A 15233-nucleotide genomic window follows, 5' to 3' on the forward strand; every position below is an offset into this window, starting at 1 on the left:
GCAATTATGCGAAAAATCGATCCTAAGTATAAGTTTTATTTAAGACGAAATATGTTACAATGACCATCTCAAAAACCAGTACAAGTTGGAAAGATTTTATTGTTTTATTAATATTGTATTACTAAGACATTTACAAATAAAGTACAACAACTGTAATTCAACGGACAAAAAATCGTCCCTAAGTCCGGTACAATGATTGTTGCAAATTATAAAATAACAGCTACTGTTTAACTGCTAAATATGTGTTCTAGTACCTGTTCTAAAGCCTGTTCCAATTTTTCCTATATATATATATGTTCATCTCTTTCTATTTAATATCATTACCTTCTTCCATTCTTCTTATTTTCTCTCTATTTCCTCAATATCTCTTGAATTTTTTTGATCTCTCACTATCCCACTAATATTTTTATACTCTTATTCGCGAATCTGCCTCAAATTCTTGTTCATACTTGAAGTTATTTTGATCAGATAATAACTTTAAACCTTTATTTGCCAAATGATTATATTTGTTGTAATTTTGTCAATTAAATTTAATATTATAATATATATATATGTGTGTGTGTGTGTAGGACTTATCATGTTAAGACAATAGAGGATATGGATGTATGAAAAAAACTTACTGAGTAGGAACATATATACAATAGACAAATCAGACAAACGTAGGAAGAACAGAAATCAAGAAAAGAGATGGAGTGCTAATTTTCTAGACAGAAACACATATCCATCGATCCTTCTGATCAAATGAGTTGATCAATCCCAAGGCAACTAGTATACCTAGGTCTAGCATGAAATAATCCATGTAGCAAGCAAGTTGAGGACCGCGAAAATGATAAGCAGAATCATGGACAACAACATCGCTAGCTTTCTCCATTCTTTGCTCTTTAAGTGCTTTTTGTACATCTGCTCGAATGTGTTTGGATACCTTAGTTGATAGTAATTCATAAAGCGAAATCCGTCCTGATTGTCCAGTGATTCCTTGTACTTGTTTGCTATTACGAATAACGTGCTTAAATTGAAAATAGCTCCGACAAAAGATATAGAAAACGACAGCTAGAAATGGTTGCAGTTAAAGGTGGATTTGGCATGGGTTAGCTGACCATTTCAAAGCACGTTCCTTATTAGAACGGGTATTGAAACACAAAAAAAACGAAAGTTTGTTAGATTACGTCATGGTCCTTTTTTTTATGGGTTATTTTTTTTAACAGTCAAACCGTGCCAATATGTATTTTAAAATAACAGTTGTCAGCTCCCACTACCATTCCAACACAGTAACAGTAAATGGTTGAAACTCTATTAGGAACACATTATTAGAAATTGATGTCTAAAAAATGACAGTTAATATAATTATTCCAAAATGAGGTACAATTTGGAACGCTTTTGATTACGCACCTAAGCAATTATGCGAAAAATCGATCCTAAGTATGAGTTTTATTTAAGACGGAATATATTACAATGACCATCCCAAAACCAGTACAAGTTGGAACGATTTTATTGTTTTATTAATATTGTATTACTAAGACCTTTACAAATAAAGTACGACAACTATAATTCAACGGACAAAAAATCGTTCCTAAGTCCGGTCTAATTACTGTGGCAAATTATAAAATAACAGCTACTTTTTAACTGCTAAATATGTCTTCTAGTACCTGTTCTAAAGCCTGTTCCAATTTTTTCTATATATATATGTTCGTCTTTTTCTATTTAATCTCACTACCTTCTTCAATTCTTCTTATTTTTTCTCTATTTTCTCAATATCTCTTGAATTTTTTTGATCTCTCACTATTCCACTAATATTTTCATACTCTTATTCGCCAATCTCCCTTAAATTCTTGTTCATACTTGAAGTTATTTTTATCAGATAATAACTTTAAGCATTTATTTGTCAATTGATTATATTTGTTATAATTTTGTCAATTAAATTTATAATTATAATATATATGTGTGTGTGTAGGACTTATCATGTTAAGACAATTGAGGAAATGGATGTATGAAAAAACCTACTGAGTAGGAACATATATACAATAGACAAATCAGACAAACGTAGGAAGAACAGAAATCAAGAAAAAAGATGGAGTGCTAATTTTCCAGGCAGAAACACATATCCATCGATCATTCTGATCAAATGAGTTAATCAATTCCAAGGCAACTAGTATACCTAGGTCTAGCATGGAATAATCCATGTAGCAAGCAAGTTGAGGACCGCGAAAATGATAAGCAGAATCATGGACAACAGCATTGCTAGCTTTCTCCATTCTTTGCTCTTTAAGTGCTTTTTGTACATCTGCTCGAATGTGTTTGGATACCTTAGTTGATAGTAATTCATAAAGCGAAATCCGTCCTGATTGTCCAGTGATTCCTTGTACTTGTTTGCTATTACGAATAACGTGCTTAAATTGAAAATAGCTCCGACAAAAGATATAGAGAACGACAGCTAGAAATGGTTGCAGTTAAAGGTGGATTTGGCATGGGTTAGCTGACCATTTCAAAGCACGTTCTTTATTAGAGCGGGTATTGAAACACAAAAGAAACGGAAGTTTGTTAGATTACGTCATGATCCTTTTTTTTATGGGATATTTTTTTAAACAGTCAAACCGTGCCAATATGTATTTTAAAATAACAGTTGTCAGCTCCCACTACCATTCGAACACAGTAACAGTAAATGGTTGAAACTCTATTTGGAACACATTATAGAAATTGATGTCTAAAAGATGACAGTTAATATAATTATTCCAAAATGAGGTACAATTTGGAACGCTTTTGAGTACGCACCTAAGCAATTATGCGAAAAATCGATCCTAAGTATGAGTTTTATTTAAGACGGAATATGTTACAATGACCATCCCCAAACCTGTACAAGTTGGAACGATTTTATTGTTTTATTAATATTGTATTACTAAGACCTTTACAAATAAAGTACAACAACTGTAATTCAACGAACAAAAAATCGTCCCTAAGTCTGGTCCAATGATTGTTGCAAATTATAAAATAACAGCTACTTTTTAACTGCTAAATATGTCTTCTAGTACCTGCTCTAAAGTCTGTTCCAATTTTTTCTATATATATGTTCATCTCTTTCTATTTAATCTCACTACCTTCTTCCATTCTACTTATTTTCTCTCTATTTCCTTAATATCTCTTGAAGTTTTTTGATCTCTCACTATCCCACTAATATTTTCATACTCTTATTCGCGAATCTGCCTCAAATTCTTGTTCATACTTGAAGTTATTTTGATCAGATAATAACTTTAAACCTTTATTTGCCAAATGATTATATTTGTTGTAATTTTGTCAATTAAATTTAATATTATAATATATATAAGTGTGTGTGTAGGACTTATCATGTTAAGACAATTGAGAATATGGATGTATGAAAAAAACTTACTGAGTAGGAACATATATACAATAGACAAATCAGACAAACGTAGGAAGAACAGAAATCAAGAAAAGAGATGGAGTGCTAATTTTCTAGACAGAAACACATATCCATCGATCCTTCTGATCAAATGAGTTGATCAATCCCAAGGCAACTAGTACCCTAGGTCTTGTATTGAATAATCCATGTAGCAAGCAAGTTGAGGACCGCGAAAACGATAAGCAGAATCATGGACAACAGCATCGCTAGCTTTCTCCATTCTTTGCTCTTTAAGTGCTTTTTGTACATCTGCTCGAATGTGTTTGGATACCATAGTTGATAGTAATTCATAAAGCGAAATCCGTCCTGATTGTCCAGTGATTCCTTGTACTTGTTTGCTATTACGAATAACGTGCTTAAATTGAGAATAGCTCCGACAAAAGATATAGAGAACGACAGCTAGAAATGGTTGCAGTTAAAGGTGGATTTAGCATGGGTTAGCTGACCATTTCAAAGCACGTTCTTTATTAGAACGGGTATTGAAACACAAAAGAAACGGAAGTTTGTTAGATTACGTCATGATCCTTTTTTTTATGGGATATTTTTTTAAACAGTCAAACCGTGCCAATATGTATTTTAAAATAACAGTTGTCAGCTCCCACTACCATTCCAACACAGTAACAGTAAATGGTTGAAACTCTATTTGGAACACATTATTAGAAATTGATGTCTAAAAGATGACAGTTAATATAATTATTCCAAAATGAGGTACAATTTGGAACGCTTTTGAGGACGCACCTAAGCAATTATGCGAAAAATCGATCCTAAGTTTGAGTTTTATTTAAGACGGAATATGTTACAATGACCATCCTCAAACCAGTACAAGTTGGAACAATTTTATTGTTTTATTAATATCGTATTACTAAGACCTTTACAAATAAAGTACAACAACTATAATTCAACGGACAAAAAATCGTTCCTAAGTCCGGTCCAATGACTGTTGCAAATTATAAAATAACAGCTACTTTTTAACTGCTAAATATGTCTTCTAGTACCTGTTCTAAAGCCTGTTCCAATTTTTCCTATATATATATATGTTCGTCTCTTTCTATTTAATCTCACCACCTTCTTCCATTCTTATTATTTTCTCTCTATTTCCTCAATATCTCTTGAATTTTTTTGATCTCTCACTATCCCACTAATATTTTCATACTCTTATTCGCCAATCTCCCTTAAATTCTTGTTCATACTTGAAGTTATTTTGATCAGATAATAACTTTAAACCTTTATTTGTCAATTGATTATATTTGTTGTAATTTTTCAATTAAATTTAATATTATAATATATATATATATATACATATGTGTGTATATATATATATGTGTGTGTGTAGGACTTATCATGTTAAGACAATTGAGAGAATGTATGTATGAAAAAAACCTACTGAGTAGGAACATATATACAATAGACAAATCAGACAAACCTAGGAAGAGCAGAAATCAAGAAAAGAGATGGGGTGCTAATTTTCTAGATAGAAACACATATCCATCGATCCTTCTGATCAAATGAGTTGATCAATCCCAAGGCAACTAGTACACTTAGGTCTTGCATGGAATAATCCATGTAGCAAGCAAGTTGAGGACCGCGAAAACGATAAGCAGAATCATGGACAACAATATAGCTAGCTTTCTCCATTCTTTGCTCTTTAAGTGCTTTTTGTGCATCTGTTCGAATGTGTTTGGATACCTTAGTTGATAGTAATTCATAAAGCGAAATTCATCCTGATTGTCCAGTGACTCCTTGTACTTGTTTGCTATTACGAATAACGTGCTTAAATTGAGAATGGCTCCGACAAGAGATATAGAAAACGGTAGCTAGTAATGGTTGCAGTTAAAGGTGGATTTGGCATGGGTTAGCTGACCATTTCAAAGCCCGTTCCTTATGAAAACGGGTATTGAAACACAAAAGAAACGGAAGTTTGGTAGATTATGTTATGATTTTTTTTATGGGTTATTTTTTTTTAACAGTCAAACCGTGCCAATATGTATTTTTAAATAACAGTTGTCAGCTCCCACTACCATTCCAACACAGTAACAGTAAGTGGTTGAAACTCTATTTGGAACACATTATTAGAAATTGATGTCTAAAAGATAACAGTTAATATAATTATTCCAAAATGATGTACAATTTGGAACGCTTTGGAGTACGCACCTAAGCAATTATGCGAAAAATCGATCCTAAGTATAAGTTTTATTTAAGACGGAATATGTTACAATGACCATCCCAAAAACCAGTACAAGTTGGAACGATTTTATTGTTTTATTAATATTGTATTACTAAGACCTTTACAAATAAAGTACAATAACTACAATTCAATGGACAAAAAATCGTTCCTATGTCCGGTCTAATGACTGTTGCAAATTATAAAATAACAGCTACTTTTTCACTGCTAAATATGTCTTCTAATACCTGTTCTAAAGCATGTTCCAATTTTTTCTATATATTTATGTTCGTCTCTTTCTATTTAATCTCACTATCTTCTTCCATTCTTCTTTTTTTTCTCTCTATTTCCTCAATATCTCTTGAATTTTTTTGATCTCTCATTATCCCACTAATATTTTCATACTCTTATTCGTCAATCTCCCTCAAATTCTTGTTCATACTTGAAGTTATTTTGATCAGATAATAACTTTAAACCTTTATTTGTCAATTGATTATATTTATTGTAATTTTGTCAATTAAATTTAATATTATAATATATATGTATGTGTGTGTGTAGGACTTATCATGTAAGACAATTGAGGAAATGGATGTATGAAAAAACCTACTGAGTCGGACGGGTCTTACTCCGAAGTTTGAGGATGGTGTTGTTATATTTATAGAGTGAGCCAAGTCTCAACATTCATATATGGATGGTGAGAAAATTAAGTGTCCTTATTGGAAGTGCAAAAATGAAATTTCAAAACTCCAAACGAGGAAAATTTTTATTTATATACGAAAACTTTTATGCCGGAGTATTATAATTGCGCTTCTCATAGCGAGAAGAGGGTGCAATAGTATTTTGAGGCCGTCACCACTGCCCTTTTACAGGAGGAGCAAACTCCCATTTCTCATGAGGAGGTGGGTACCAGTACGCACTAGGGTAATGCAACACATATGAATTGCGCGCAGAGGATGATTTTAGATGCCATCAAACTAGCTTTCTAGTCTTCTAATTATAACTAGGATGGAGTGTCTGATGATGGTACGAGGTTGTGTCCTAATGATGACGAGCCTAGTTCATATTACAGTGGGGGAACCTATGATAATGTGTCTGAATTGGCAGATCGATTTCACAATGTAGTGCATGCTGCCGAGCAGCCGTTGGGAACGGTTGCACTCAATCTCAAATGGCATCTGTTACTAAGTTGGTGAATAACTAAGGGCCATAGGCATATGTTGCTAAGTTGGTGAATAATCGAGGGCCACATTACTCAACATATATATGATCGAATATCCCAGTAGGTTATCATATATTGGCCCAATGGGCTGATCACACCCTCCCCATGGTTTATTATAGTACGAAAAAGTTGATAAGAGACTTGGGTTTACCTATTGAGAATATTAATGCGTGTAAGAATGGTTGCATATAGTACTGAAATGCCGACATTGATTTGGACTACTGCAAGTTTTATGGAGAAGCTAGATACAAGCTAAGCAGGGAGCGAAATTCTAACCATAAGAAAACCTCGTATGTCATTTAGGTACTTGCTGATTACCCCTCGCCTGCAGAGGTTGCATGTTTTAGAAGCGAATGCTGGACAAATGACATGGCATACCAACCATCAGCTGGAGGAGGGATCCATGTACCATTCGTCTGATGGAGAGGTATAAAGGCATTTTAACAGGACATATCCTGATTTTGTATCAGAGCTTCATAATGTTAGACTGAGTTTGTGCACGGATAGGTTCGCACTGCACGGGCAATACGATCGTTCGTACTCATGTTAGCCCGTTATACTTGCACTGTACAATCTTCCATCGAGAATGTGCGTGAGTTTTGAGTATATGTTCCTGACAATGGTAATCCTCGGTCACCAACAATGTGTTACAGTGATCATACCAAATTGGAACAATCCTTCGTTAATCGTTTCAAAATCGTTCTAATATTCGGTTCAAATTAATTTCATTAAGTCCAAGTCGTTCCAAAGAAAAGAAAAAAACATTCCTAAGCTTGCCAAAATCCCCTTTTTTTTTTTTTTGTAGTGTTAGTTGAATTTGAGTAATTAGAAGTTTTTAGGGAGAAGAGATATATATTTGTGAAAAATAAGAGAGTGAAAAGGGGGTTTGCTTTTGGTTAGGATGGTGTGTGATTGATCATTGATGCGCCCATAATCCTACCCAACGAGAAGAGTCACTATTGGTAGGATGGTTGTGGTCCAACCGTTCAAACTATTCTTTTTTTATATACTAGTTGTCGTGATATATCAGTTTTATGCGACATAATAAATAATATTTTATATTTTAAATTATATTATGAATAAAATATATATATGTATATAAAACAATGCATTATATTTCTTAAAAAAAAGAGAAAACAACAAAGAAAAAAAGAAAATTAACTTAGGGATATAATGGATATAACGATAAAATTGGTGTTGTTGTGTAATAATTACCGTTTGTGAGAGAAAACGACATTTTTTTTTTATATAGTATAGATGTATGATTGATATATGATGTCTGATGATGATGATGATGATGAAAGAAAAATACTTTGCATGTGATTCCACACATGAATGCTTCAATTCATTCAACATCTCACTACCATTCCTCTCCACAATTATTTTGTAGGGTTAACATCTCCATTTTCTTTCTTTTCTTCTCCCCGTCAGAATTAATTACATCAATTTGTGTTTCTAAATCTTAATTAAAATCATAATACTTTCTAAATTATGTAATATAAAAGAGATAAATTTTAAATATATTGCATAAAATTATACCTATATAGTACGTACTCAGAATTGGACCAGCAGAGAGCAGAGCATCGAAAAAGAACTTGAGACCATACATTGGAAAGACATAATATGGTTGCTTCATTTTCCTATTTATTGAGCAGTGTGAAAAATTGACAAGCATTAAATGGGTACTTAAAAGATTAGAATAATTGCCAAGAAAAGGAATATTAGAGTGTTTGTATTGTTATGCGCCCCTCAACTCTTGCTTTATTACTGCCAAGCCAAAAATAGCATGCACAAATTAGTGGGCTAATGTCAATCGTTTTCTTTCTTTCTCCCCCCCCCCCCCCCCCCCCTTTCTTTTTACTATAAAGACCCTATTTCAATTACCATTTACCTGAACCACGCTTTTGATATTTATGCTAGTTAATTGCGTTTTATGTAAACTTTGTGTTCACCTAATTCTTAGGTTATGCAATATCAAGAGCTCATATATTACCCTACTAGTGTGTGCCTCATACTGCTTTACATAATTGATTAATTCACCAAAAGCAAAATCAAAATAGTTGGAGAGAAAACTGTTGACCAATTAAAGAATTTAATAGCTGTCATTATTATTATTAATATAATTATTAGCCAAATTTTAGAAATACAATCACCGTAGATTAATCATCTAAAATTAAGAAAAAAGTTGTGTATCATGCATTAAATTAATATTTATTTAAATTCAAACACAATATATTCATAGAAATTCAAAATATGATTAATTAAGAGAAAATAGATTATTTGACCTAATTAATGTTTGTTATGTATGTACGTACATTCACCATTAATTTTATAAATTGTAGTACTACCAATTAGATTTTGAAGCAAAATTTTATGGATTTAGTTTCGTTCGTTAACTGTTATTTTTTAAACAAATTAATTCTTGTTAAAATTATATCAATCAATTAGACATTTTAGTAGGTAATTAAATAATTTTAGAATTTTGGTCAGAATTGATCAGTTGAGGTCCAATATAAATAATAACAAAAATAGATAATAGATATGTTTAATTAAAAATTATTCCACTTTTAAAAATATGTGTTTAGTTAGAATTAAGATGATCCTACTGAAAATTATGAACATCGAAAAAGATAAAATTGACATGTATATAAAGTCAATTAGTATACTTTTTTAAAAAAATATTATAGTTTTGGAAATACGCGTTGAGCTAGAATAAAGATGTTGATACTAAAAATTAGAAATTTGAAGAAGATGTTCATACTAAGAAGATACTAAAATCAATTATTATATTTTTTCAAATCAAATATCGAAGCTACATGAATTATATAAGGAAGCTATATATATATATAATATAATACCATTAATGCCTACTTACCAAACAGGAATTTTTTATAAATAAAAAAAATTAAAATTCTAAAAACTTAGAATTGAGTCAAAATTGCTCAATTTGGTCAAAACAGTTCCTTCAAATATATATATGAATAGATATTATTATCTACCATGCATCATTTTTAGCTTTCTATAATATCTTGTCTAAATATTGCATGTGCTGATAATTCATTTATAATAAGAAAATATCACATCAGCTCCAATTACACAAATCAATACTTTATTATAAATTGATATCATATGTTATGATATAATTCACTTTATACATATTTCATATATAATTTTTTTTCTTTAAATATAAGATGAGCCCAAATAATAATAATAATAATAATAATAATAATAATAATAATAATAATAATAATGAAAATGAAGGAATTTGTTGGTAGCAACCAACCGGAACCATTACGATTACCGTATTAACATTGATTGATTGATTCATCCGAAGAAAAAGAAAAAGGAAATGTAAAGCGTTGATGAGGAGATTAAGCGACAATCGCACCAATGAAAAGACATGGAATATAGTGAGTGATTTGGCAAATCCAAAGCCCCTAATTCCATAGACTACGATGATGCGGTGCCGTATTGGAGGGGGACACAAGCACCTCATCCTCATCCTCATATTATCATCATGAGTATTTGAGTGTATGACTCACTCTCTACACATCTCTAAGCCTTTGGATTTCACGCGATCCGCCAATATTTGGGCAAACGCGCCATCTGCTGCAGAAGCCGATGAGGTTTCGGGAAACCAAATTGTCTGTTTTGACCACTAAGAAATTGCATACATCTTTCGGGGAGGGGTATTTCAGGAATATCCCTTGTTAATCAATCGCGGGAAAACCAACATACCCCGAAAACGATTGGTCGTTCAGAATTACGAAGAGCGAGGGTCACGTGGGGTGTTTAGGAACTTCGCATAGTCACGCCCTACGGCGCACTTGTTGTGCACGACTTCCTATGAACCGCACCTTCATGTAGATGTAGTTGACCTGACCTGACCATCCCCTCCCCCTCCCCCTCCCCCTCCCCTTTCAATTAATTAATTCCCATCCTGCCCTGTTTTTATAGGTTTAATTTGGATTTCTCATTTCTTTTTTAATTTTTTATTTCATATTTATATCGATCAGACAACAACATACTACGTTTAATTTACCCTACACTGTTTTTTTCTTTTTTTAAAAAAAAAACATTTGGTTTCATGCATGTATTAATGGAGTATAAAATAAAATTTGGATTTTATTTTATTAACTAAAAAAATGATTATTAATACAAGGGTAAAGCATCATTTAATATGTAAATAATTTGCTGAAATGAAAATCTATATTTATATAATCCTGAACCAAACGAAACCCTTTGAATTTTTGATTTCTTAATTGATTCTTGAAATATTGATAAATTTTAACGGGTTTAATATAATTTACCTCTATGTGATATTGTAATAAATAAATTATTCATTTATCAAAAAAATAGCAATTTATCTTTTTTATATTTTTTAAAATAAAGTAATTTACCCATTATCTATGAAAATAAATTCACTTATTTTAAAAATTGCTATATTTCAAAAAATATTGAGGATGAATTGCTATTTTTTTTTTTTCAAAAGATAATAATTTATTTATTTATAATGTCACATGAAAACAGATGCAATTGGGAGAAGATACATGGTAATAGATGTGATGAGACCTCTTCACTCCATCCCTAGCTTGCTAGTTTATATATATCCTTTTGGTTGTTCTTTCGTCTCCATCTCCTTGAAGTTATATGAGTTTTGTTGGAGCTTATTGAATCCATCACATAAAAGTTTGCAATGAACTTGCTCTTGTTCTTTTGCCTTAAAGACACATCGGTCCCTCTCCATGTCTCACCATTATATATATTCATGCTTTTGTTTTGTACCCACCCTCCGATTAATATTCTTAAATTCCTCTATCTATAAAAGTAACATCATCATCTTCATCTTCATACTCTTGTTGCCTACATTATGGATATTTTGTTTTTAAATCTTGTAAGAATTTACCATGATGTTACAAGTATTTGAAAAGTCGTGGAACCTCAATATTAACAAGTAAACCAAGGACATCATTACTAAGTCACGATCATGCTCTTAATCATGAATGTTGATACATATATGTTATGGTGTTTGGCCATAAAATGCCTCAAGTATAACCAATCCTATATATATATTTGCCCTAAATTTTAATTAGACAGCCTACATTGAGCTCATTTTCTTTTAAATTGATGTAATAAATTAATTACTCCTAAGTCTAGCCCGACATAAATAATGATTAATTATAGTGTGGAACCATGTTTACTAGATTGATTGGTTTGTACGTACGTACATTAATATAATTAATTATCAATATTCAGCAGTAAAAAATAATAATTTGGTGTGTGGATCCAATTATTTGGGCATCGAGATAAAAGCTGTGAATCGGGCCGTCCACCCAGTTCATTTATTCAATCATCTGCATCGATCATATATAGAGTAGAGAGAGAGAGAGGGAGGGAGGGAGAGAGAGAACTAAGTCGATCAATCTATTCAAACTGATTAGTCGACATATAGATTCTAATTGACGACAGGGAGCCAAGGAGAAGGGACGATGACCTTACATACGTGCATAGATATCCATGATATATGGGAAAGACATCAATAATGCAACATATGTATTACATGCATGTAATTGCTTGAATCAATGAATACATGGGGAGAAGTACTAGTGTTATAAGCAAGCGCATGGACGCATGCATATATGGCTTCCGATGTAGACGTCCATTAGTTGATTGCCCCCATCCATCTCTATAATATGATGATCGTATGGCTAGGAAACGCCGGTCGCACGCCTCACATCATATGCGCATTTATACACCATGCATGTTTAATTATGTGAAAATTTTAGAGTTACTTTTTCCTTTTAATTTCAATAAAGGGAGGGGAAAATTAATAATTAATTACCAAATAGAAATAAATAATATAAGAGAAACTAATTCTATTTCTTTTTAAAAAAAATAACAAATTATAGAAAATGTATTCCGTCAAGGATATGATGGATATTCAGTATATATAATTAACTAGCTATATGTATATATATATCGTAAAGGATGTATATGGATGATGAAAATCCTAATAAAAGAAATTATTAGTAAGATGTAAGTAGATTAATTGGAAGATTAGAAGTACTTAATGAATTAGTTTTAATAATTGTATATATGGAGCGGATCAGGTAAGACATTAATTCTTGGGTGAAATATGTATATATGTAGTGATTGATTCCTAAACATTTTTGGGCTGCATTATTGAAAGGATAGAATTCCAAATTGGTGTAGGGTCGACGATCCACGACTGAGTTTGGCACAAAAGATTTGTGCATTTTCTTTTTTCTTTCTGCACCCGAAAAAGAAATTTGGACCCGGGCCCGCCCCACAATCACAAACTACCTAGGCTTTGAAAATTTACTTGTATGTATATATTTTTTGCTGCTTTCTATCTCAGCAACAAATGTGATCAGTGGTGATGAGGGAGTTTGCATAATTACCGAAATACCCTCCTGCTTTGGCACAAGCTCTATCGGCTGAGACTGTCATCATGCCTGCACCTAGGACTGAACCTATGACTGCGCATGGTGGGGCCCACTGTGCAGTTGCAGCAGCGGCGGCTGTAGGTCCGACAGAGGGACGTGGCGCGCGCCCTCACTGGAGCCACGTGTGACGCGTACTGAGGGTACCGTACCAGTATAAATACCCTCATTTATGGTATTTCAAATACGTTTTGACTATCTACTTTTACCGCCAATTTGTGCTCTAGCTCGATCCCATTACCTTATTTTCGATCCCATCCTTTCTGACTTAAGCATCGGAGGGCCATCGCCGAGGGCCTCTCGGCTAGTCTGACGTTTGCTGTGTTCTCAGGATCCGCTCCAGGTAGCTTGAAAGAGGGAGGTAGCGATCACGACCCGGTTGCTCGACCTAGCGACCCCGATCCGGAAATCCTAATTTTGAGCGACCTACATCATTTGGCGCCGTCTGTGGGAATTTGAGGACAAGTCAAAATGGAAGGGACATCAAGACGGGATCAACCAGCAGAAGAGACTCCAAGGAAAGGAGATGAGAGGATGATACAAATGACGAGAGAAGAATTGCAGCACATGATCGATGAAGCGAGCAGGAAGGCCATTGTTGAGTATGAACGCAGAACGGTGACCCCGGCCAGGGAAGGGGTTAAGCGGCAGCTGTTCCAGGAGATGGAGACGGAACAGAGAAGAGAGACCTTGAGGGCACCAGAGAGAGGTCCGGAGAGAACCTTATCCAATGAGGTGACTAGTAAGCGAACAGTGGCAAGCAGAAAAACTGCTGCGAGACAGCCAGCTATTTCGCGTGAAGAGGTGGACAGTGTTGGTAAGTAGATTGAGCAGTTAGGGAAACAAATTGAGGAATTGAAGAAGAGGGGAGAGTTAGTGTCGCAGAATCGGAGCTCGCCCTTCACTAATCGGATATTGCTGGAAGTGGTGGATAACAATTTCCGATTCCCCGACCTGCCCAAGTATGATGGAAGCAAGGACCCAAGGGAGCATGTCGCTGCCTTTGACCTGGTGATGAATCTTTACGGTCAGACCGATCCGATCAAGGCAAAACTGTTCGTCACTACGCTGAAGGGTAAAGCTCAGGAGTGGTTCACAAGCTTAGGTAGTGGAACTATTGATTCATATGAGCAGTTAATTCATAAGTTTTCTTTTCATTTTGCCAGTAAGAGAAAAGCAAAGAGATCGGCGACCCACCTGTTTACGATCCGACAGCGGGAGGACGAGACGCTGAAAACTTTCATGGAGAGGTTCAACAACGAAGTGCTGGAGGTGCAGGATCTACGGATCGACATGATGGTTAGTATTTTGATCCATGGTTTGCAGAAAGGTCCTTTTGCATCAGCGCTCGCCCGCGACACGCCTACGGGCACAGAGCAATTAATGGAGATGGCCCAAAAATATATCGATGAAGAAGAAATGAACGCCATGAAGGATAATTATTGGTCTAGAGATCCGACCAGGATGAGGGGAGAAAGGTCGCGGGAAGGAAAACAACGAGCGGAAGGAGATCGCGAGCGGAAAGGACCTTATGTGCCCCGTTACCATAGGTACACCCCGCTGATGACTACTAGAGAAAAGGTGATGATGATGGTGGAAAACGAGGGCCTCTTGTAGCAACCAGAGAAGATGCGGGATACCCATACAAAAAAGAACTCAAATAAGTACTGCAGGTTCCACAAGGATAGATGGCATAACACGGAGGATTGCTACCAACTAAAGGATGAGATTGAGCGGTTGATAAGACAAGGGTATTTCAAACATTTGATTGACAGGAGGGCAGAACAGCGAGATCGCAGTAGGTCGCGGAGCCGGGAAAGGCTCTAGAGGGATGAAGCGGGGGCGAGCGGAGCTCGAGACAACGCTCCTAACAAGGGTGTCATCCACACTATCTCGGGGAGACCCACAAGTGGAGACTCAAGTAGAGTAAGGAAAAGGTACGCTCGAGAAAGCAGGTGGAAACATGATGGGCTAATG

Source organism: Sesamum indicum, linkage group LG1 (assembly GCF_000512975.1).
Source record: "Sesamum indicum cultivar Zhongzhi No. 13 linkage group LG1, S_indicum_v1.0, whole genome shotgun sequence".
Taxonomy (NCBI): domain Eukaryota; kingdom Viridiplantae; phylum Streptophyta; class Magnoliopsida; order Lamiales; family Pedaliaceae; genus Sesamum; species Sesamum indicum.